General features: G+C 33.6%; 1 pseudogene; it reads left to right on the top strand.

The window, feature by feature from the left end:
• The window catches only part of LOC149574954 (disease resistance protein Roq1-like), a 60,323-nt pseudogene extending 40,403 nt beyond the window's left edge, over window positions 1–19,920 (top strand).
• Window positions 19,921–25,877: the final 5,957 nt, after the last annotated feature.

The raw sequence follows: 25,877 nt of genomic DNA, 5'->3' as shown, positions 1-25,877 counted from the left end.
GATTACAAAATGATCTAAACTTTGAGAGGCAAGTTAATGAAAGAATGATGAAATCCCAAGTAGACATGAATGAATGAGCAAAACCTCTATAGGAAAAAGGAAAAGTAGGAATTGGATAAACAAAAGAAGGAGAATCATCCAAGCAAGGACCTTAAAAGGATCAAAGACCTACTTGTAATCACTATGGTAAGATAGGTTATACATCAAACAAATGTTGGAGAAATGGAAAAGAAAAATTTAATAGAAAATGATACAATTGCAGTTGGCATGGTCATCAAGATAATGAATATAAAGAGAAACCAAAATTTGACGAAAAATGTCACAAATGTAAAAAATATGGAGACAAATCATCAGAATGAAAAACCAAGGTATTGAATCCAATAGAGCAAATTGTGAAAGCAATATTCGATTGGGACTACAACACCTAGTGAAAATGTCATTATTGTGGAGAATTTGGACATATTGGAATAAATTGTGTAAAGCATCATTTAAGGAAAAGAGACACTACTAAAATATGTTTTATCTGTACAAAACTTGGTCATCTTGCCAAGAACTGCATGAATACTAGTAGAATTAAAGGTGAGAAAAAGGAAAAAGCTAATACCATCTGAAAACAAATGAGATAAAAATGGGTTCCTAAGTCTATCGAGGACACAAATTCAAGTAATGATAATCAAGTCACTCAAGAATTGGGTGACTCTGTCATTTCTACTTAAGTTCCCATAGGAGAAATTGGAACTATGTTATCAAAGAAGACATCCAAAATAGTTCTAGATTAAAAGAGAAAAATGATCCAAATCAGTATTCAGGATACAAAGGGATCACCGAGTACAAGTGTTTGCTAAGTTAACTTCTCTACCAAGTGAGTTTGGGTTATAGACTCTATTGAGCAAGGTTGGGAATGATAAAGATGTTTATGGTTACTGAGTGATGAAGACTTTTTTGAGTGCTTAAAGCAAGAATAGTGGATGATAGTCTGTCAACATGATGTCGATCAATCTACCTTTTTTACTGAGCATTTATGGAATAATTTTAACAAAATGCATGAAATCAAAGTCATTTCTTACTGTGAAATTTCAAGTGCTATTGTGAACATGCAATCTACAGAGCTTCCCAGTAAATTGAGAAAATTTCCAGTGAAAGTTTTTGAATTCCCTCAAACCCTATCAAGTGAAGATGGCATCCAACAAAAACAAGGTTAAGTGAGGATTTGACTTCTTGGTTCGTAGAGTGGAATGGAAAGCACTGGACTTCAAGCTCAGTCCTACAATCACCAAAATCTTAGATCTAAGTGGAGTGCAATCTCAAATTCCTCCAAAGGTACTTCTGGTTAATGATATTCACACTCATTTCAAATGTGTTATTCAAGAAATTGGTACATTGGAAATGGATGAGGACCTAGGCCAACTATGTGTTAATGGAGTTTTGAAACCTGAGCACCATCACCTAGAAACCAAAGTGTTAACTCATCTCCCTCACATGCCCCACAAATTTCAAGTCAAATGGATTAGGTTTATCCTCAGCCAGGTGCATAATGGTCATTTTTCAAATCACTGGCCTCCTAAAGCTAGCTATGATCAAAATGACAAAAACCCTAGGTTGGGTAGAAATAGAAAAGAAAGCCCTATCAGAAAGGGACAATAGAGGAATGAAAATTAGTAGTGTTTGTGATATAGAATTGAGGTTTCATATTCACATCATTACACATAAAATATATAACCCTAGTAGGTTGAATAGTGTGTCATGTGAAGTAGAGGACTTGGCATACAAGGTGGTAAAGGACAACTTGTAATTCAACCTTGCCAAGCTATTGTTGAAATAGTTCAACAAAAATATGGAAAGCATAAGAACTTCAAAGAATAACCCATGTAAGTTTGGTTCCATGTTAACTTGTATATTCTTTTATGTTCAAATTTTTTTCCCTTCTAAAGGTGCTATTGTGTGGAGAAAAGATGTGCTTGTGTTATATAAGATAAATGATTATATTTCTAAAATGGGGGAAAATTACAATAGCATGATGAATAATTATTTTGGTGCATTCAAATAGAAAATGAACAATAGGTTCTAAATCCCCAAGAAAAAAGCTAAAGATTGTAAGAATGATGTATGTTTCATTGTGGATTATGACAAAGTGTACATTCAGGAAGTTAAGCCGAGAATTGCATGGGTAAAACCTCTTGGTTATGAGGTTAATATTGATGAAAACTGAAAACATCATTGAAGCTCTTGTCAATGAGCTAGTTGATCCTAAGGCTACATATTTTGGAACATATGATGAAGCAAAGTATAGGATTGAACTTGAAATTAACCTTCCTCAGGTGGTGAACAAAGGGAAGAAGCGGATTACAAAAATGAAATCTAGTTCAACCCTTTTGTTAACTGAGGGAAAAGGTGAAGATGAGGAAGTCGAGGATGTGGAAGCAGATGATGAAGTAGAATCTAAAGAAGAAGAGCCATTAAGCAAGAAAGGAAAAGTGATTATCATCAAGCCCCAAAAGCCATCCACTGTAGTTTTCACAATGAGATCTTCAATGAAGAAATCTGACAAGGAAGGAGGAGACATTATATTTGGAAAACCTCCATGCACCTTCCAAGAAAGATTAAAAGATCTAGAATCAAGGGTAGGAATAATTTTTTTTAAATCATTAAAATATGAAATTAGGACTGTAGAGAAGTAGAAGTAGATTGAATACCTAGTAATGGATAAGATAGGTAAATGGAAATACTCACCAGACTTGCTTGCTTCTCAAATTCGAAATAAGTTATTAGAAAAGATAAAAGAAAAAATGAGATTTTGCCATGCAAACTGTCAAAGACATATATGGGAAAACCTTGAGGTAGATATTACTGAGCATATCTAATGTTGAGTTAAAAGTGTCATTGAAGAAAAATGAAGAAAAATTAACTCTGAAGTTTAATACTTATCTAGTTTTGATTAACGACATTGAGCATGTTGTAAGGAGTGAAACAAAAACTTTGAAGAATATTTATCTATTACATAAACCAAGTTGTTTTCTAGTTGACGTCAAAGATGATGATGATGAAGAATACAAGAAGAATGATGAAGAAGAGAATGTTGAAGAAGTAACTTATTTTGACAATGAAGAAGATGAAGAAGGCCAAGGACAAGAGGCTACCAAGGAAGTAAATCTAGATGATGAGGAGATTGATCTAGTTAAGATAGCTACAAAAATCATTTCCTCACTTCCTCACTCTCCAAGCAAACTAGTGACAACTTCAAGCATAGAGACAACCCCAACAAGTTTTATTGTGACCACCAGTGCTAATCCAATTGTCCAATCACTCTTTTCTCCTACTCAACTCATCACATCAATAATAGAAGTGAATTTCACTTCATCTACCGAGCTACAGATTCTTCCTTAATCAACCAAGTTGAGTACTTCATTTTTGAGCACAAAAATTTTGGGTTCTTCAGATATTTCTATAAATATTCCTTCAATAAGCACAATATCAATTTTTATAGCTAGTCCTACAATATCTACAATCATTTCTATTCTAGGTACAAAAGCAATAAGTGTAAGGATAGTTGAACCCAAGGTTCAACTGAGTACAAATTTTTTGAGTAAAGGTAAAGAGCCAGAGGAAGAAATTGATTTAGATGAGGAAACTATTATCCCAATTTGGGACATTTCCAAGCTTACCTCAGACCAAATGCAATTATTTGGTGAACTCCTCTAGAGGAAGGCTAAACACAAAAAACTAAGAGAGGAGAAAGATAAGGAATTTAAGATAATTGAAGATCCAAAGAACATTCTAGCAGAGGCCATAGCTATTAAAGATGAATCTTCTTATCCAATTTTGTATTAGCTAGTAGAGGTAGTTCAAAAATTTAACAAACACACTAAGGGACAAGATAAGTTAGTATAAAAAGTAGAGAAAAAGTTTGATAGTAAAGTTTTGGAGCACATTGCTCAACAGATAGCCATTTATCAAGTAGAACTTTCTACAATTTTGGGTAGTTTAGAAACATCTTGTATAAATGTGTCATCACTTTTTGGAAAGATTTATGATGTTTCTAAGTTTACTAAAGAAATAAAGGCCAATTTGTCCAAAATAGATGAAGATTTGAAGGCTAGTGCTCAATAGCTGCAACTTGACCCTAGCTCAAGCTCTGCACATTTTCAAAAAATAGGTTTTTTTGTTAGATATGCAAGCATAATTTCTTAGAGAAGAAGAAAGGATAAGATCCACATTGATAGATATACAAAATATGATTATTCCAATCATGGATGCACTGCAGAAACATATTGTACACTCAAAAAATCTCATCCATGACAATAATTTCTCCATTGTAGAACACATGATAGAATTTTCAATAGAGATCCAAATTGCACTTCACACATGAAAAGTCCTGCAAGACAATTGGGATGACACCCTGGTGATTATTCTCAGGTTACATTCAAATTTTCTATCTCATTTTGGTGTTACTATGTAAATAAATAGAATAAATCTTTGCAATTAATTTCAAAAAGGGAGAGAAAAAATATATTGGAGAAAGACATATGTTATGGGGGAGTAAGTTATGTATTGAGAGATATGTTGTATATAGCAAGAAGATGTTTAGTGTACTATATGAAAGAACCTTACCATGTATAGATATAAACCTTACAAAATTAATTTTGAAAAATTTCAAAAAAATAGTATATTGTACTGAACTAGTATCACAAGATGATGGATAAAAGGTATTCAGGAAATTCCTTCTTGAAATTAGTTTTGGCTGATAAGTGTTTTTTTCACTAATGCTAAAGGGGGAGATTTTTGACATATCAGTCAAGTTTTTTATTAGTGACAAACACTTATTCAAATTGTATATAGCTACCAAGCTCTTTATACAACTATCAGTGTTTGCTAAGTATTTTAGTTGCCACTGAGTTGTATAGTTGCTACTGAGTCCTCTGGGAAAATCTAAGTGGTTATCAAGTAGTCACAGTTACAATGAAGATCAATAGTGTAAACCGTGCATCTCAGTGTATGCTAAGTTTACTAGTGTAGGCCAAGCTATGTAGTGTTCATCGAGTTCATAGTGTATGTGATGTGAGTCGAGTGTTAACCAAGCTATTTAGCATTAACCAAGAGACTCAGTTCATATCGAGCTCAAAGTGACAGTCTTTATTGAGTCATACAATGTAAATCAATAGACTTAGTTTATATGAAGAGTTTCATAGTATCTACTAACTCACCAGTGTAGATTGAGTTCAAGACTGCTTGGAAGTAATCAATATGGACCAAGCTTCTATGTCTACCAAGTGCATCAAAATGTTGAGCATTGATAGTGGATGTTTTTTATTAGAACCTTACCAAGTTAGTCTTCAGAACCCAAATGTCTTCATATGCACTGAATTTGTAATATTTGTGGTACCTTGTATTGTGGTTAACTTTGTAATTTGTATAATTGGATCGATATATGTAATGAATTGTATCATATCCAAGTGTGTAATGAGTATGAGCATGAAATCAATGTAATCATTAGAGAAGAGCAAAAAGAGAAAATTGAAAAGGCTACAATAGTATAAGGAATAGCAAAGACATATCTATCATAGCAAGGAGATTAGTACTTAAAAGAATCTCAGTCAGCAAACTGAGTTGTAGATCAGAGATCATCTACTATTTCATCCTAACAGGTGGATCAGTCAAATCCTTTCACATGGTAGACCTAATAGCCTTTTGTAAATCTCTTTACCAAATGCATACTTAATTTTATGTTTGTAAATACTTTCACAACGTGGACCTCATAGTCCTTATTGCTCCTAATAGAGTAGATCATTAGAGGTGATCAATGTAAGCTTTAATAGGCTAACTTTATACTATAGTACTAAATTTATGGGTATCATCCCCACCCTAGTTTTACTTTCTATTTTGAAAGTTTCTAAGGCACCAAATCTTTTTGTCATAGTGTTATGCTTTCATGTTTCCAATTTCTTATGCATGCAATTAGATTAGATTATATGTGATAAATTAATTGATAATTTGATTATTGGATTAAGAGTTGAAATTGTTGAAGTTCTAGAAGTTACTGATTCACCCCTCCCCTCTCAGTAACTTAGCATAGTCTTTAATGTTTCCAACACTATGTTACCACAATGATTTCAAGTAGGCCTTTGGTTCTTTTGAGCTCCTTTCTTAGATGATTCTCCTTCTTCTGTATATCCAATTCCTGCTTTTCTTTTTTGTCTATAAAGATTTTTCTCATTTAATTGATTCATGTCTTGTTGTGATTTCATCATTCTTTCATTGACTTTCCTCTTAGAGTTCAGATCATTCTGTAATCTTTCATTCATTTTTCTTTCAAAATTTAGATCATTCCGCATTCTTTCATTTTCAAATCTTAGACTCATGATTTCATCATATGCATTGGAGTGTTGTTCAACAAGGTCTACTTGCTGAAGGGATTGGTTTTGAATTTCATGGTTCCTTCTATCTATCTCTTCTTTTATCTTATTTTTCTATTCCATGACTTCACATAACCTTACTACTTGAATTTCTTACTCTCTTTTAAGTTTTTTAGCTCTTCTTATAGGGAATCATTCTTTTCTAGGAGTTCTTTGATTGCTTCATTGGCTTCATCTAAATTTATTGAATGAAGATCTTCAATTCTTTCTTCAATGTAGAGATGATCATTCATTTGAAATGCAAGTTCTTTTCTTCTTTTCATGGATTGAGAGAGTTGTTCCTTTGCTTTCTTGAGTTGGGCAATGGCCATCTCAAAATCTAGCTTCTCATTTTCAATAGCTTTGTCAAGTCTAAATATTTCCATGGCTTTGATCTTTGCTCAGGTTGTTAAGCTTTCTCTTAAGAACCAAAATGCTCTGATACCAATTGTTGAAAATATTCAACACTATGCTAAGTTACTGAGAGAGGAGGGGTGAATTAGTAGCTTTTAAAACTTCAACAAATTTCAACTCTTAATCCAACACTCCAATTAGTATTTAATCCATTACATATAATCTAATCTAGTTGCATGCATAAGAAACTGAAAAATATGAAAGCATTCATAACATTGTGACACAAAAATTTGGTGACCTAGGAACCTTCCAAATAGAAAGTAAAACTAGGCTGGGGATGATACCCAAGAACTTTAGTACTGTAGTATAAAGTTAGCCTATTAAAGCTTACATTGATCACTTTTGATGATTTTCCTTGTTAGGAGCAATAAGGATTGCTAGGTCCACCTTGTGAAAGGATTTACAAGCATACAATTAAGTATGCACTCAGTAAAGGAATTTACAAAAGACTTTTAGGTCTACCTTGTGAAAGGATTTGATTGATCCACCTATTAGGATGAAAAAACATATGATCTTTGATCTACAACTTGGTTTGCTAAATGAGATTCCTTTATGTACTAATCACCTTACTATGATAGATATGTCTTTGCTACACCTTATACTAGTGTAGCCTTTTCAATTTTCTCTTTCCGCTCTTCTCTAATGATTACATTAATTCCATGCTCATGTTCATCTTTGGATATAAAATAATGAATTACATATATATATCAATCCAATTATAAAAATTACAAAGTCGACCACAATACAAGTTACCACAAATATTACAAAGTCGACCCAGATGAAGACATTCAGGTTTTGAAGACTGACTCAGTGAGTTTCTAATACTCAATATCTACTATCAATGCTCAACATCATCATGCACTTGGTAGACATAGAATCTCTATCCATACTGATCACTTCCAAGTAGTCTTGAACTTGGTCTACATTGTTGACTTGGTAGATACTATGAAACTTGTCATATTAACTAAGTCAATCAATTTACATTTTATTACTTGATAAAAACTATCACTTTGAGCTCGGTATAAATTGAGTCACTTGGTTAACACTTAGTATCTTGATTAACACAAGAGCTGCATCACATAGACTACGAACTCAATGAACACTACACAACTCAACTTGCCCTAGTAAACTTGAGATACACTAAGATGCATGGTTTACACTGCTGATCTTCACTATAACTATGACTGCTTGGTAACCACTGATATTTTTCCAAATGACTTGGTAGTAACTATAGAACTTGGTGACAACTAAAATACTTTGCCAACACTAATAGTTGTATAGGAGCTCAGTAGCTATATACAATTTGAATAAGCATGTGTCACTAATAACAAACTTGACTAATATGTCAATAGGAATAACCTTTGTGGTTTCACCATTGGATGCACCAAAATGGGTATATGCTCTAACCATTGAACAACCTATGATTTAACCTATTTTTCTTCATTCATATGAAGATCTCATTGATTATGCATGAACTAGTTGATGTCATCCACTCTTCATCTTCTTTGATCCATATTCTTATAAGTACCACCCAGTGACATTATCTTTCCTTTATAAAACTTCATTCTAATCCTTGATCTAGATTTGGAGTAATTTTCTTTGAAGGGTTTTCTTGGATAAGCTTACCATATTTAGGAATATCATCTGGTCATCTATATGTAAGAATGGGCAGTTAAAGTGAATGGAAATCTTATTGATTGTGCAAGAATTAAGTTCACATCCTCCCATCTTTATCTTTCTTTGACTTGATTACTTGTAATTACTGACCAAGAAATTCTTCTTGAACTTCCTTTTTCTAAATTCATGCTAGTATTTTCAATATGTAGTGTCTTGTTTGTAAAAATAGAATCTAGAGTAAGATCAATGCAATGTTATATTTTGTGCATCAGTGATATTTTTCTTGTCATTCCTTTGTAGATCACATTAGTGAATTCCTTGAGTAGTCACAGTCTCTAGTCTATCAGAGTTGTACCATTCTATCCGCATGAATTAATTGTGTTTTACTATTGATGGATGTTAGTCCTTCAAGTATTCCACCTATTTGGGCAACACTTTTGTTGATAATAACACCTCTCACTTATTCATGGACTCTAGATCATGCCTAAAGATGACTTGAAGATCCACAAGGAGTAAATGCAATACTCTCATCAGTGGTAATTTCTATTGCTAACCAGAAAGCCATATTTTCTCTTATAGAACATAATAATGAATGGTAAAATATTCCCACTATATTAACTAGCATCAATGGAATCATACTAGGGTTAGCTTGGATGTTACTAGACTATGTGAATTCGCAGAAATAATTTTAGATAAGGGCATAGGAATACCATTGAAGTGGACACGATATAAAATTAACTACTTCAACCTATTATGACTTGGACAAGAAAAGACATGCCACTAGTATTTACAATCTTCAAGTTTAGTGTGCTTGTGATTACATCTGTGATTTTGTGTTCTTCCTCTTCTTGAGACCTATCTTTCTCTGTGTTGTTACAACATATGCATTGATCCTTGGAAATCATAGTTTATTGTCTTCATGTTATTTGGAATCATTAGTTAGTAACACAACTTATTCTCATGTTTGATATGATTATTCTAGTCCCATTCTTTATAGTTCATAGTTGGCCACACTTTACAGTTATACTCTGTAACTTTATGATGCATTTTCATTCAGATTCATGGAGGTCAATATTCATAATTGATACAAATATCACTATGGAGGAGGTCAATATTCAAGCTTGACAATTTTTTTTGCCTATTCTATGAAAATTATAATGGTGGACCTTTCTCTTATCAATTTTCTATTAGTGGAATTAGCTTTTATTGTCTAGTCAAGGAAATTTAACCTACCCTTGTCATTAAATCTTGATTATTACATTTATGATTTAGTCCAAAGACATTTTTGCCTAACTTGGTTGCATGAACTTCTCATTCAAGTGAAACTCTCATCTTTCATATGATAGGTCTTAGTTTGTTTGATGACATGCTTGATTTTATGATTTTAATGTAGCATTGTATACTATGCAAAGTTTTTATTTTTTTAATGTAAACTTTTCTTATTGAATTTTACCATTATGTTGTAGTGTAAGTGATCCATATGAAATTTGAAAAATATGTAGAAATCAGCTAAGTTTAGAATTTTTATTCTCTTTGGTAAATAGTAATAGTAAGTAAATATGCTACTAAATATGCAAGATGCACTGTCCAAATCATCTACTCAATATGTCCCAAAAATGCCATTAGGAGGCATCATTTGTGATTTACTTTCTCCCCTGGAGGGATTTAATAAGTATAATAAAAAATCAATTTAATAAAAGTCAATCCAACATGAGAATATTAATCTATGAAGTCATTCTATACAATTAATTTCATTAAAGTAGTGAAGAATGGACAACATATTAATGAGATCTGTAGGCTAATGAGCATTCTAAAAAAAATACTTTGTATGGCATAAATCCTCAGTTCTACCAATTTTGCATTGTATTCAACTTTTGGATCATGCCTAACTTATCTAGCCATTCATTAATCTTTTTAAGTTGAGAAAACATTGCTACAATATGGTTCTTCTCTTGCTACAGTGGGCTTTGACTTGCTGAAGTTTTTGTGATATCTTCATTTTCATTATAGTATTGAAATCTAGTATTTAAGACATACCCATTTGAAATATGGTATTTAAGACATCCTCATTTGAAATAATATCAATTAAATTCTCCTAATCCTCTTTCTTATCAACAACCCTACACCTTCATCTAACTATTTATTAACCTTTGAATCAATGGAAAGGAACTAATGCCTAAACTATCAATACAGAAAAAAAATCTTCCTTTTGAAAGTATCCTTTCCAAATTCAACTATATTTGTAGGAAGTGAATCCCAAGATACATAGAATCTTGATAACAATCAAATCTACATGAAATCTTGGATTATGATTAATGTGAGAGTGATAGTAATAGTTTTGAAGATCTAATTGATGATGATTTAGGCATAGAGTCCAAGAATCCCACCTTATAGGTATACTGCCACGATGCATTCAATATGTTTAATTTTCCTAAAGGATAAATTTTTTCTTTTAGGACATGTAAATCTTATCACGTCATAGTTCTTGCATCCTATAAGTTGATGTAATGCCCTACCTAGAGATTCTTGGAAACAAGGGTGAAATACAAGCTAGAATATATTTTTTAAGTGCACATGTGAACAACATACACAGATCACAAAGACACAACAAAAGACTTAACCACCATCTCGAAAACCAACAAGTCTCCAAACACCACTACTAACCAAAATGACTGATAATGAAGGATGCATAACTAAATCCAAATTGAACACATTCTAAATTCAAAATACAACACTAAAGGGTTGAAGAATGCCTAAGAGGGTATCTCGAATGATTCCCAAAAAGTTTGGATCAGACTGAAAAGTGCCTACTACTTACCTGCATAGGTTTTTTTACAAAACCCAAGCGATACTTTAATACAGCACTGGGTGATACTTTCCAGTATCGCACAACCTTTCTATAGAAGGATGGTGACACTTTTAGGGAATGGGCAATACTTCTCTCAAGGGCGTGCAATACATTAAGGGTATCAGACGATAGTTCCTACAAGGGTGTGCGATACTTGAAAGTATTGTATGAAAATTCTCCAAGAGGCATGTGATACAATTAGGAAACACATGATACAATAACAATGGGCACCTGATACATTATTGTATTGCACCATGCTAACAAAAGGTCAGCCAAGAAACACAAGAACACTTAAAGAAAACACAAAAGGGAAAAATAGAGAATAAAACCTCCACACTAGGGAGTACCGAATCTATAATTCAAGGGATGAAAACTCGAACACACTATTGAAAGATGTAATCTACATGTAACCATCTAATAGGTAGTAAGAAGCAAAAGTACAAAAGGAACATCATAGTGTACTAAAGAAACATCAAAATAACTGAAATAACATCGCAATGAACAAAATTACCAAACTAAGTACGCAGTTCCTCCCAACTATCAATGGCATGATAAGACCATCATGGGCCCTAACCATCCCCCGTGCATAACATCCCAAGCCACCGACCAGATCGTCAGTACTATCGTAATAGAGACATCACTACTCAACATGCTACAACATAAGCATAAGGAAATGTAACATGCTGGAAACAAGGCATATGATAATCCTAGAAGTAAATAACATCACCTATCATATGATAATCATCATAATAAGGAAATGTGTTAGTAACTAACATCATGAAAACATGATATAAAAGCATCCTAATGAAAGCATAAGTCACCAGAAAGAATACTCTAGCAACGAAGGTACCAAGTGAAACATACATCCATGGCCGTGCTAGAACAATAGATCATCTTTGAACATTGTTCCCTAGTAGTGGTGTAGGTAGCTACACCTCCCAGCCACATTGTACCCATAGGTCCACACCCACCATGCTGATGGAGATAATGACCAACCACAAACACACGTAAAACAACATCCATGGCTAACACACATGCCAAGTAGTATGATGACTAAATCCAAGACAAAGATAATGCATAAACTATAGGTCCTAGTTAGACACCTCAATGGGCTACTAAGTAGGGGCTGACATAATGGAGAGTTGCTTGGCATCGACAAGCCCAAGTTGGTACTGGAAGCTCTCCATTTCCCAATGAAAGGAGCACATCCCAAAACATTTTATTACCTTTAAATTTTATTACCACCCAATGTTTGAATTTAGTTATCACTTGTTTACAAAGCTTTTGCATGCAAACCCTCAGGAAATAGGCACTAGGTTACAGAGATAGTAGCCCCCTCCATATGCTATCCTACCCTACCCATGCTCATCCAATGATGAGTGCCCATAGGCATGAAAAATCCCAACCCAATCCTAATAATCATAAGTTTTAGAAGTACCACAAAAGATCAGGCCCTATAGGTCACCCAAAAAATGTATGCGTGTGTACTTGTGTGTGGTGCATCACCATCACAAAGATCAACACAAGGACTGGATGAGAACACACACATAAAGTCAGTCAACTGAAATAGAATCGGGAGGACAAACACAACACACATCCCAATGCAACATAAAGTGAAAAAGTGGTCTGACAGATATCCAAATAGATCATTCAAGTCCACGACTCACATTGTGCTAAGAAAACCCAAGAAAACAAGGCAACATGCAAAATGAGGCAAAAACCCCAAATTTTGAAAAAATTCAAAAATTAAAACCCATTTGGCCTTTGGGTGCAAAAACCCCAAAAATCCAAAAATAAATGAAATTGGACACCGTATGCACAAATGGCTAGCATAATGGCTCAAAATCCCAAACCTTCACCCCAAAAATAGGGAAAATGTTGATTCTTGACCAATTAGGCAGAACTAACAACCAAAAATGGAGGGAAACACTAGTTCTCAACTTACTAACATACTGCTACAAGAGATGGAAGCTGAAATGGAGTGAAAACAATAAAATGAGAAAGTCCTACCTGACAGCAAAAGGGGCAGAAACTAAAACTTGCACAGTAAAATAAATCACTCGTCGAATCTACCAAAACTCACTGCAAAGCACAGTCTACTCGAGCTGAATCCAACAAGACCAACCTCATGAAGATTCCACGCTCATAGCTCCCAAAATGAACAAAAAAAACCAATTCTTCATAAGAGGATTTCCAAGTTAGCTCTCAAATTTCTATTTCTAAAATGTGAGAAGTGAATAATGAATTCACTTTTCCAATACTTATTCATTTTTTTGAGTGAAAAGTTGGCTATGGAAAATAGCCAGTTGGAGTAGCTAAACTCTGAATCGACCCAAACAAAAATAGGTTATTATCTATAATGGAAATTCACCTAAGGAAAAGCTGCCAAAAACTAAATTTGAAAAGAATAAAAACCAAAAAACCCAAAATCATAGAAAATCACTTAACACTTTTGCAACAATGTGAACATCTAAATGCATAGACATGCTCACTGGTCTAGTCACATAATGTAGATGAGTTTAGATTTACTAATCATCGAAAGGTTTTAATTAAAACAATTAAAATAAGGATATGTCAACCATATAGGGATGACATTGGTAAAATATGAACAGTTGAATCACTAACTCCATGAAGCACTGCTAGGGATATAATTCTTGCACACTAAAACACACGATTAAGTGCAATTGCATATAATATCATAGCCAAAGAAACATGTATAAAAAATACCTATTTAATCTATTTACATCAATTATGTTCGCATAAAGGGTAAAGATACAAGAATGAAGTAAATAACCATAACATACAATACATCTCATAAACTAATCAACAAATATGTCCAATAAGCCATATAACTAGATATCATCATAGATCTACTGTCATCTTAAAATAGCATCAACATGCAAATATGATAAACTGAATAGTATAGCAGTAAAGCATCTATGGTACTAAATCAAAGTATAACATCTGACCCTTAGGTCATCATAGGGTACAAAGTACATATAATAAAAGTATCAAGTATCTCTTGAATCAAAATAGACATGGTATAGACTGCAAACATGAGAGGTACTATAGTGGATCTGGGGCTTCAATTTATATTATTGTAGGATGTTCTACTTTGAACCAAATGATATGTGTTATGTATTTGCACACAATTATATATTTTTATTATTATCAAGGGCCAGTGTATGTTCATTACATTTTATTCTAGGGCCTTTTCTTGTTGTAGATAACTTCTTTTGATTCTTAAACATTTATGATAGCTTTTGGAAGCATTTCTACTTGTCCTATATTGTTAGAAATATTGATAGCACTTGTGTTATCACAATAGATAACCACTAGATCTATGATTTCTTCTTTCATACCTTTCAATAACTATTTGATCCACATAATATTTGAACAATTTACTACAACTTCCACATAATTGGCTTCAGTTGTAGATTGGGAAATGCAATTATGCTTCTTTCTTGTCCATGATACCAATCTCTTTCCTAGAAATAATGCACCTCCACTATTGCTTTTTCTGATATCAATATTTCCTACCCAATCTAAGTCTGTAACACACTTAGTTCAAAGTTATTATTTCTTTTTTAATATAATCCATAATCTTATGTACCTTTTAGATATCTCATTGTACTTTTCATTATCATCATGTGATTCTCTTTAGGATTTTCTAAATATCTAGCAACTATCCCAACTTCTAGAGAAATATCTGGCCTGCTGTGAAAAACATATTGCAATTTTCAAGTCATGGATCTATATAGGGTCTGGTTCACATCAAAAGAATCACCAATCTTAGATAAATTATGTCTAGTAGACAGAAGTGTACTCGCTAGCCTAGAATATTCCATACCAAAAGTCTTTAGTATCTCCTTGATATATTTGGATTGTGTAATGAAAATACCAAACTTTATTTGACACACTTATAGTCTAACAAAGAATTTTATTTCACCAAACATAGACATTTCAGATTCCTTCTTCATTTCATTAGCAAGTGATTTTCATAAAGCTTATCTTCCTCTAAATATAATATCACCAACAAATATTTTTACATAACAATACTTCATTGTTCTTACCATTCTTCAAATATAGGTTACTATTATCATTTGTCCAAGAACTTCAAAACTAATCTTCACCAAATAGTTGTGTCATATTTCATACCATGCTCTTGGGGCTTCCTTCAATCCATAGAGATCTTTGTTCCATTTACATACCATGTTATTCTTGTATGAATCTAAAAATCCTTTTGGATGATCATTGTATACTTCTTCCTCCAGTATACCATTTAAAAATGCAGATTTGACATCCATGTGATATATGCTGAAATTTTTGCAGTTTGGGTATGCAAGCAACATTTTTGACCCCTCCATGTCTTGGCATTGGAGCAAAAATTAATCCATAATCAACTTCTTATTCTTGAGCATAATCTGTGCATACGAGTCTTACCTTGTTTCTTTTTACTTCTCCATTCTCATTGAGCTTGTTCCTGAAAACCCACTTTATCCCTATGACATTTCTATCCTTGGGTCTTGGCACTAAGGTTCAAGTATTGATCTTCTTAATTTGGTCAATTTATTTGTTCATTTCCTAGATCCAATCTTCATTGTCTAAAGCATCCTTTATTGACTTGGGTTCAAACTTACAAAGTAAGCATGTATTATCTTTGAATCTTCTTCTTGTCATAACACTTGATTCAACATCACGAATGATTTGTTTAGGTTTATGATTATTCTCACATATTTTTCTAGCACATGTGGTTTCCTTATCTAATATTCTATGGGTTCATCTTGAAAATTAATCTCAAGTTAATTTTCTCTCTCTTTCTCTAGTTCAGGTTCAGGTTCTGTATGCTCATAATTTTCTATCTAATGTTCGACATTACCTATCTAAGACTCGACATCTTTAGTTTATTGCTTGATTCCCACTATCTATTGCTTATAAATTTTCATTTTCATTCCATCATGTCCTGTCTAATGGGAACTTGTAGCTTGACTTGTCTATTTTCTTTGAGTGTTGGGAGCATCATCATCGACATAGATGAATGTACTATAGTCTTTAGGTTATTCATTACATGAAGTTTTACCTCTATCTAAAAACTCATCAACTCTCATATTTCCACTTTCCACAACTTTTTTAGTGTTAGAATTTAAACACTAATAAGCTTTTCTTTTATTGGAATGACCTAGGAATATGTCTTCATCACTTTTTGCATCAATATTTCTATTCCTATTATCTTTCAATATATAACATCTAGTACCAAAGATTTTGAAATATTTAACATTAGGAGAATAACCATACCATAGTTCAAAAGGTGTAGTATTTGTACCTTTTTTGACTTGTACTCTATTCAGGGTATAAATAGTAGTACTAACAACTTCTCTCCAATATTTTTGTGATACATTCTTCTTCATCATTAATGTTCTTGTATAGTCCATTATTAATCTATTTTTCCTTTCAGCTATTCCATTTTGAGGAGGGTTCCTTGGTGCTAACACCTATCTTTTGTTTCCTTTATCATTATAGAATGTATTGAACTCGTGTGAAATGAATTCACCAACTTTTTGTAGGTTTATCTCTCTATTTGGTCCTTATGCCGGTTTACTGATAAGCCTTCCACTGAAATCTCTAATCTTGATTTTCTTGGAGACTCTTCAAGAAATAAATCAAATATTCTCATCAACACTTAAGCCTTATGCTCTAATGTACTTATCAATAAAAGCATCATATTTCCAAGATTTCTATATTAGCTTCACATTCACTCACACTCTTACATATTTCTGATCAACCTTTCTCTATATGTCTCACTTTACATACAAGCTTCTTAAATAGACACACACACATAAATTATTTGGCTCTATATCTCTTTAAATAGGAAATTTATTCTTTATCATTTTTTACATCCACTATAGATCTTAGGGTTTGTGATTAGGTTCAACTTGATTCACTATATCTGTCCATCTTCTTGATCTTCTTCTAGAAAATTCTCTAGAATTCATTTGTTAGGTCCTTACCCAATCCTTGCCTTGAATTTAATGATTCAACTCATCAATCTTATTTTCAACACAATTTACATCTCCCAAGAAATCTACTAAGTTGGCTTGATCCCACAATTTCCTTGAATTCATTCTTATAATGTCACTCAATAATCTCTAAAGTATGGCACTCAGCCATCACTAAAATACTCAATTGTTGTAAATATTTTTGGATCGGCATCAACTATATTTCTTAGTCAATGATAATGCTTTGTCAACACTAGATTTTCTCAGCACTAATTATATCTCGATTAACACTAGCATTACTTGACACTGATTGTATTTTATACTTCTACTCAACTTTTCTTAAATTTTTTGACATAGACAATCACTTTGCTTTATGAAAGTCTATCTAATATAATATCCATTGTAACTTCCTTTTCATAACTCAACCTTTCCTCTAGGTTCTATTTTTATGATAAAATTTTTGAATCCTCTTCATCAATCAAATAGATATGATATTTATATTAGGTAGCAATATGGCTTATCAATATTTTTGACATCAATGATAAAACAACAATTGTTCCAATTATAAGTTTCAAACACTGTACATACATACACATGTAAATACATACATTCACCATATATCTATATTTATATTTCTATGTCCTCTAAAATCTTGTTTTAGGTGCATAAGGTGGTTCATCAAGGCTATGTAAATCATGCAAGTTTCAATGAGCTTTCCATGTCTACAACCTCGCCAAATTCAAGCATGACCCACCTAGGGATTGCTAGAAAAAATAAAAAACAACATATTTTGACCTTTAATATTTTTCAAGGTAAATTAAACTATGTCTAGTTTCATTTCCCCAAGAGTCATTGAGTTTCAACTATGGCAATGAGTTTTAGACACCATTTTACAAGGCACTGCCCAATTATAGCCTAGAATTGGCAGTGACTAAAGAAAATTAAATTAGTCTAACAAAGCTAAAATGAAACTTGCCAATTTTTTATAGAATTCCTTAATAAGATAATCTAAGTATTCAGAAAAAAAAGATAATAGTTTCAATTCATATTTGCATATTTATAACAATTGCAAAACTTTCTGCAATCCAAAATTCACTGAGTTTTCCTGTTTACTTTCTAATACTCAAACTCCCAATTGTACCTAGGCTTTGGAGTAGGCTTCATTAGGTTCAAATGACTTGTCTCAACCAATCCTAAGCTAGGTATAACTATTTTTTCTCATCTTGGTGTATATGCAATTTTTGTGCAAAATGTTACTCAAGTTGCAACATGACAACTTTGACAACATTTGCAATTTTGACAACTTCAATACAATACTTGGCTTCCCTACAATTATTTGATAAATTTTTTGACCAATGGTGTTTTTAAACATATTAGACCCAAATAAAACTATTTTTGTCATTTAACCCATGCTCTGAGCTTTTGACCAAGTTTGACGTATTTGGAATCCTCTTGTATTTGCTTGACAACTTTTGGCACTATTCATATGAAAGTTTTAAAAAAATAAGAAAACATTGAAGGAATTAAAAAATCACACACTTGGGATATAGTTTAACCTTTATTACATCCTTGACTTAGTCCTGAGTCTAGAAGCCAAAAATTTGCACTATGATTTGAGTGCATCCTAGGGGTGCTCCTACACCATATTCTTAGTAATGTGGGAATCAATAATCTAATAAATTCTCTCAAAATCCTCTTTTGGAAATTTATGTGCTAATAGATCTAAAAATATGAAATTTTACTCTTCTATCCACTCCATTCACCATCATTAAACTCATACAAATCTGCAACATTTAATATTGCAAAAATATCAATTCCAATTGGAAAATCAATGTCATACACATTAGATGAAACTTCCACAAACCCTTGCATAGGTTAATCATTAGCCTGATCGGGTTCGGTGATATTATATCACATCACCATCACATAATGCCATTACGCACACAAGCTCTCACAATTACTGTTCAACTCATCCTTTCAATTCCTCTAAGCACTCTCATCTTTGATTACCTTTATGGGCATTGGTAATGATCACAAGTTAAGGGAAATATCAAAGCACTTAAGCATCTCATATTCACTAGAGTCAATCTAGAATCCTAGAATCCATGGCATGTTTTTTGGATAAATTTGTAGATATGAAGGAAAGATGGTGAAGCTTGTGGTCCAGGACATAGTTATAAAGTTAAATAATGTACCATTAGATGTTGTAAAATTTATTGTTAGAATGAAAGAGCAGATAGCTAAGGTGACCCAAATGTTTTCTATTAATTTAGAAGATAGATTAAGAATAGTTGGAATTTGTGGCATGGGAGGTGTGACGAAAACCATCCTTGCAATGGTGGTATATAGTGATATTTACCTCAAGTTCAAAGCTGCATGTTTTATGTTTGATGTTCACCTCAAATTGTAGCAAGTCAACGGCAGAAGTCAATTACATGGTTAGGTATTGAAAGGTTTTTCTAAGGTAGAGCTCCAAGTAAATGATGTTTCTCATGGAAAAGATCTAATCAAAAATCATTTAAGATATCTCCATTCCCTTGTCATTCTTAATGATGTAGATAACTCTACACAATTGAATGCAAGTAGGGGAGCTTGGTTTGGGCCACTATTAGTGAACATATTTGTCTTCCAAGAAAACATGGTTAGAATTCTTTAGAATAACTGAGAGGGGGGGGGGGGTGAATCAGTTATTCAAGGTCCAATAATGTCCAATCAAAACTTTCTAATAAAATGAGAGTGAATTAGAAGTACTATCCTTTTTACTTTCTTATCATGCATGCAATTAAACATTAAACAATCATGAAAAGTAAACATGCATCACACCATAATACAAAGGATTTTGGTGACCCAAAAACCCTCCAAGAATAAGAAGGTAAAATTGGGGTGGGGATCACACCCACAAAATAATTGTGCAATTAATTTCAACCACTTCTGATGGTCTGCCCTGTTAAAGGCCTACCCTGTTAAAGGCTTTACACACTGTAAGATATGACCCTATTAAAGGATTTCTACACCCTATTAGGAGTGTTCCCTGTTAGAGGACTTAAGAACATTCAACTTAGAATGCCACCCTATTAAAGGATTTACATAGAACTGTTAGGCTCACCCAAGTCCATGGGATTTACAGTTACCTTCTCAAAAGAATCTTTTATCCCTCTCTAAGGATCTCCTATCCTCCTCCTAAGGATCTCCTATCCTTCTCCTAAGGATCTCTTTATCCTTATCTTGAGGATGTCTTTATCCTTCTCCTAGGGATCATCTATCCTTTTCTTAAGGCTTATCCACCTAGCTGTTAAGCTAACCTAGCAATGTAGGATTTCAATATCTAATACAATGGTAAGAAAGTATTAGAAGGGTTTTGACCTGATAAAGATTGCAACCCTATCCTTGCGGTCCCAAACTTTTCTATCTACCAGGGGAGTCTAATGCAGGAGCATCTAGATCACTCTTTAGTTCTTTTCTTTGCTTGGCTTTTCTTCCTTGTAGTGCTGACAGCTTGTTCACCCTTCAAGATTTGTCTCCTTGAGTTCTTCCATTCGTAATGCCAATGCACTCTTATGGTCACTTGATCAACTCAGAGTCTTGATGCATGACCACACTTATGACCAACTCCCTTGCATGCTCTTTTGATTTGTCACCTCTAACTCCTTATAAAGAAGTTCTGTTCTTCATTTCCCACTCAAATCTTAATTTGATATGAGAAAATGCTATTTTTTTCCCTCCAAATTTTATAAATGTAGCAACTCGACATCATTGGTTTACTAATGCTCAGCACCTTCTTTATTACTCGGCTCCTACTATATTTACTAATGCTTGACACTTGAAGAAACTTGCTCGACATCCATTACCTTTTTTTGATAGTCAACACCTGAAGGATTCTATGTCACTTAGCACTTGAACAATCACTCAGCTCACACTGAAGTTGAACTTTCTCAGCTCTCTCCAATGAACTTAGTTAGGATTTACAAATGACTTAGTTAAATATTACATCTTTGATGTGTCTTAGTGTGTCCATCCTCTTAGAGTATGTCATCAATACACTATTTCATCAATGGCTTAGTTGATCCTTATACTTCATTACAACATCATAACTTAAACCTTTCTCTAGGTGTTCTAGTTACATCTTATTGATTGCCTCCTCCTTGTCAATCAACCAATTGATAATATTTGGATCACTTAAGCAATTTTCATTCCTGCAAGTAGCAAGTTTGACATCAATGATAAAACAATGATCGAAAACATTCTTTACCCATTCTATTATTCTTCATCCATGATCCTTTCAATCATTTCCAACAATCTCCCTCTTTGGCATTGATGGAAAAACAAACTGATCAATTGATTGAGTTGATCAACTTAGTTACCACCAAAATTATATACATTTTTTGTTTCCCTCTTTTGCTAATACAAACTAAATCTTTTATTCTACTTCTCCCTCTTGACTGTTGCATCCTTACTACTGGTCTCATACATCTCCATATCCTTACCTTTCATTGATCAATTTCTCATAAATCTCCCTCTTTGACAGAAATGCCAAAGATGTAGCATCTTCAACTTGCTAAATGTAAGCTTTGCATCTTATGTTTTCTCCCTCTGTCCCCATGCTTATGACTCATCTAAATTTTTTGCTCCTATTGTCATCCTCTACATCATTCTGATGATCTACTCCTATTGATGTAGGGTAGCTTCTTTGTTTCTTTTAGACTGCTTGAGTTAGGGGCATTACCCCCAACTTGCCTCTAAGATATTCATAAGGAGCCTTGGGAAATGGTTTGGTGAAGATATCTAAAATTTGTTCCTTTGTGTGAATGTACTCCATCTTCACTTGTTTGTCTTCCACCAATTCTATGACATAGTGATACTTGATTACAATATGCTTGGTTTTTGCATGCATTACTAGATTCTTGGATATGTTTATAGCACTTGTATTATCACAATACAGTATCAAAGGTTTGGTTACCTCTTCTTTCATTCCTTTCAACAAATTTTTAAACCATACTATGTTTGTGCAGTTGATCGCTGCTACCAAATATTCTACTTGTGCAGTGGACTGAGATGTGCATGTTTGTTTCTTGCTAGTCTAAGTATCTAGCCTTTTACCTAAGAATAATGCTCCTCCTCTTGTGCTTTTCCTGTCATCAATATTGCCTCCCCAATCTATGCCTGTGTATGCATTGAGCTCAAACTTCTCATTCTTTTTGTAATATAGGCCAAAATATCAGTTCCTTCAAATCCTATTTGCACTAGATACTTGTGAAGTCTCTCATAACAAGCTCTAGGTGCTTGCTTTAATCCATATAGAGCCTTGTGTAATTTTCATACCTTTTTTCTTGTTATTTTCATCAACAAATCCTTCTGGTTGCTCTATATAGACTTCCTCTTCAAGTATACCATTCAGAAATGTGGACTGAACATCCATTTGATAGACTTTAAATCCTTTGAAGGCTGCATATGCTAGTAAAGTCCTTACTCCTTCCATTCTAGCAACTAGAGCAAAAGTTTCTCCATAGTCTACTCCTTCTTATGCATACCCCTTAGAGACTAGTCTTGCCTTGTTCCTTGTGATTTCACCATTTTCATCTAACTTGTTTCTAAACATCCACTTGGTTCTAGTTACATCCTTTTCAGTTGGTCTTGAGACTAAGGTACATGTCTTGTTCTTCTCAATTTGTTCTATTTCTTCTTTCATAGCATTGTACTAGTCATCATCTTTTATGGCTTCAATTACTATTTCTAGTTCCATTTTGATGAGCAGACATGTCTCACTTATGAGTCTATTCCTTGTCATTGGTCCTGCCTCTTTGTTTCCAATAATTTGATCTGCCAGATGATGTCTTCTTACATACTTTGCCAATACTGGTTCTTTCCTTGTTAGCATGTTGTCTCTTTCAGAATCTGAATCCTCATGCATATTTTCATCAGGTATTTGTTCATTTCCTTCATGTTGGCTATTCTTAGAATCTGAATGAACATTCTTTATATTTTGCAGCTCGACTTTTGAATGTGTCTGCTGCTCGACATTCACTGTCTATGACTCAGCAGATGCTAGATTTTGTTACTGATTGTCATTCTGAGTTGCAACTTCACCATTATTAGGTATACCTTCATAAAAGTATACAAAGGTCTTGTATTCTTCTACTTTCTTGGTGTTCTCAACACTTAGAACTTCTGAAAGCTCATAAAATTTCACATTTGTGCTTTCTACTACTTTGTCAGTGTTAACATTCAAACACTTATAAGCTTTGCTTCTAGTAGAATAACCAAGAAATGTGCCTTCCTCACTTTTTGCATCAAAATTTCCATTTCTAGACTCTTTATATATATAGCATTTGCATTGAAATATTTTGAAATGTTTTACATTAGGAGAATTCCCATACCATAATTCAAAAGGTGTGGCATTTGTACCTTTCATGACTTGAACTCTGTTGAGTGTGAAGGCTTCAGTACTTACAACTTCTCTCTAGTACTTGAGTGCAACATTTTTCTCCATCATTAAGGTCTTGGCACAATCAATAACTAATCTATTCCTTCTTTTTGCTATACCATTCTAAGATGGAGTCCTCGATGCTAATGTCTGCCTTTTGATTCCTCTTTCATTGTAGAATTCTTCAAATTCTCTTGATGTGAATTCGCCTCCTCTATCAGATCTGAGACATTTTAGGCTCTTCCTAGTCTCTTTCTCAACTCTGGCCAAGTACCATTTGAACATTTGGAATGCATCTGATTTTTGTTTCAGGAACATGACTGTCATCATCCTTGAATAGTCATCTACAAATAGCATTATGTATCTATCACCTAGGTAGCTTTGCACTTCAATAGGACCACACAAGTCAGTATGAACTAGCTCTAATAATTCATTAGAAGTATAAGCCTTGCTTTTGAAATTTGAATTGGTCATCTTCCCTAGTTGGCATTGTTTGCACATGATGTTATCAAGCTTCTTCAACTTTGCTAGACCTCTGCCTTTCTTCATTTTGCTGATGCTTATCAGATTGTCAAAATTTACATGACATAGCCTCTTGTGTCATAACCATACATCATCAGTTTGAACAATGAGACAAGAAGCATCTTCCATGTCTAGGTAAAAAAAATTACTCCTAGTCTAATCACCTTTTCCTATTAGACTTCCTTGAGGATCATAAATCTTAGCAACTCCTTTTTCAAATCCAACTTTGCATCCTATGTTGCCTAACTATGAGACACTTAGCAAGTTATAATTCAGGCCTACAACATAGTATGTATTATCACATGATATCTTTTTAGTAAGCTTGATACTACCTTTCCCTTTGATCTGACATGGTGCATTGTTACCAAATATAACACTATTTCCTTCATATTGAGTGAAGGAAATGAACTTAATTTTATCTCTAGTCATGTGATGAGAGCATCTGTTGTCTATGATCCATTAATAATTCTTGTTCATGCAAGTTACCAGGGTAGTTGCTTCATCTTCATCTGATTCATCTTTCATACCCACATAGATTACTTCATCATCATTCTCATCAGAGTCTTCTTCAATAATGCAGCATCTTTTTCCTTTACCTTTGTAGTACTTGTTGTCCTCCTTTTTGTTCTTGAAGTTGCCTCCATCCTTGTAATTTTTCTTTTGTGTGCATCTGGCTGCAATGTGACCAACTTCATTACAATTGAAACAAATGATTGGTAGCTTACCTTTGAATTTTCCTCTTCCTTTGTGAAATCTTCTTGCTAGTAATGCCTCCAATTGGTCTACATCATCTTCATCAGTGCTACTGTCACTAGATACATACTTTTCTTTTCCACTCTTTTTCTTTGTTTGCACTTCCTCATTGTCTTTTATTGTCATCTTGGCTTTGAATGTAGATTCAAAGCTTTCTGGCTTGTAGTTGTCAAAGTTGGATAGCTCAAAGGCAGTGAGTCTTCTAATTATTCCTTCAAATGACAATGCATTTCTTGGTACACACCTTAGCTCTTGGATGGCTGAAACTCTTATAGCATAGATAGGAAGTAAAGTTCTCAAGTATTTGCTACATATTTTTTCTTTTGCTAACTATCCTCTTAGGCTTCTTATGGCACTTACCACTTCCTTCATCCTTGCACCGTATTGAGCAGTATTCTCCGCTTCTTCCATTTTCATGTCATCAAAATTTTCTCTTAGACTCTCTTGACATTACCATCTCCTCCATATATTCTTGATAATGTTTCCCACATCTGATGTGCAGTACCACATTCTTTGATGTCATCATACTCAGCATAGCTTAGTGCTAAAGCAATATCTAACATCGTTTGGTTGTGCTCCTTCTTCTTGCTCATGTCATCTGCAGTAAGGGGTCCTATAGGGTCTACATGATCAACTATAATTGAGGTCTATGCATAGTCACCTATTAATCTGAGGTGTAGCTTCATTAGACTTTGCCATTGAAAAAAGTTGTCTTTGTTTAGCTTGGGAAATTCTCTCTTGGACATCTTGATCTTCCTACTGCTAGTACCTTGAAACAAATCAACAATGTGCTCTAATACCAATTGTTAGAATTGTTTAGAATAAATGAGAGGGGGGGGGGGGGAGGGGTGGTGAATCAATTATTCAAGGTCCAATACTGTCCAATCAAAACTTTCTAATAAAATGAGAGTGAATCA

The sequence above is a fragment of the Cupressus sempervirens genome, chromosome 2 (genome assembly GCF_028749045.1).
Source record: "Cupressus sempervirens isolate cs-2001-9-10 chromosome 2, ASM2874904v1, whole genome shotgun sequence".
Taxonomy (NCBI): Eukaryota; Viridiplantae; Streptophyta; class Pinopsida; order Cupressales; family Cupressaceae; genus Cupressus; species Cupressus sempervirens.
Note: the sequence above shows the minus strand (reverse complement) of the source record. Positions and strands in the feature narration are given on the sequence as shown.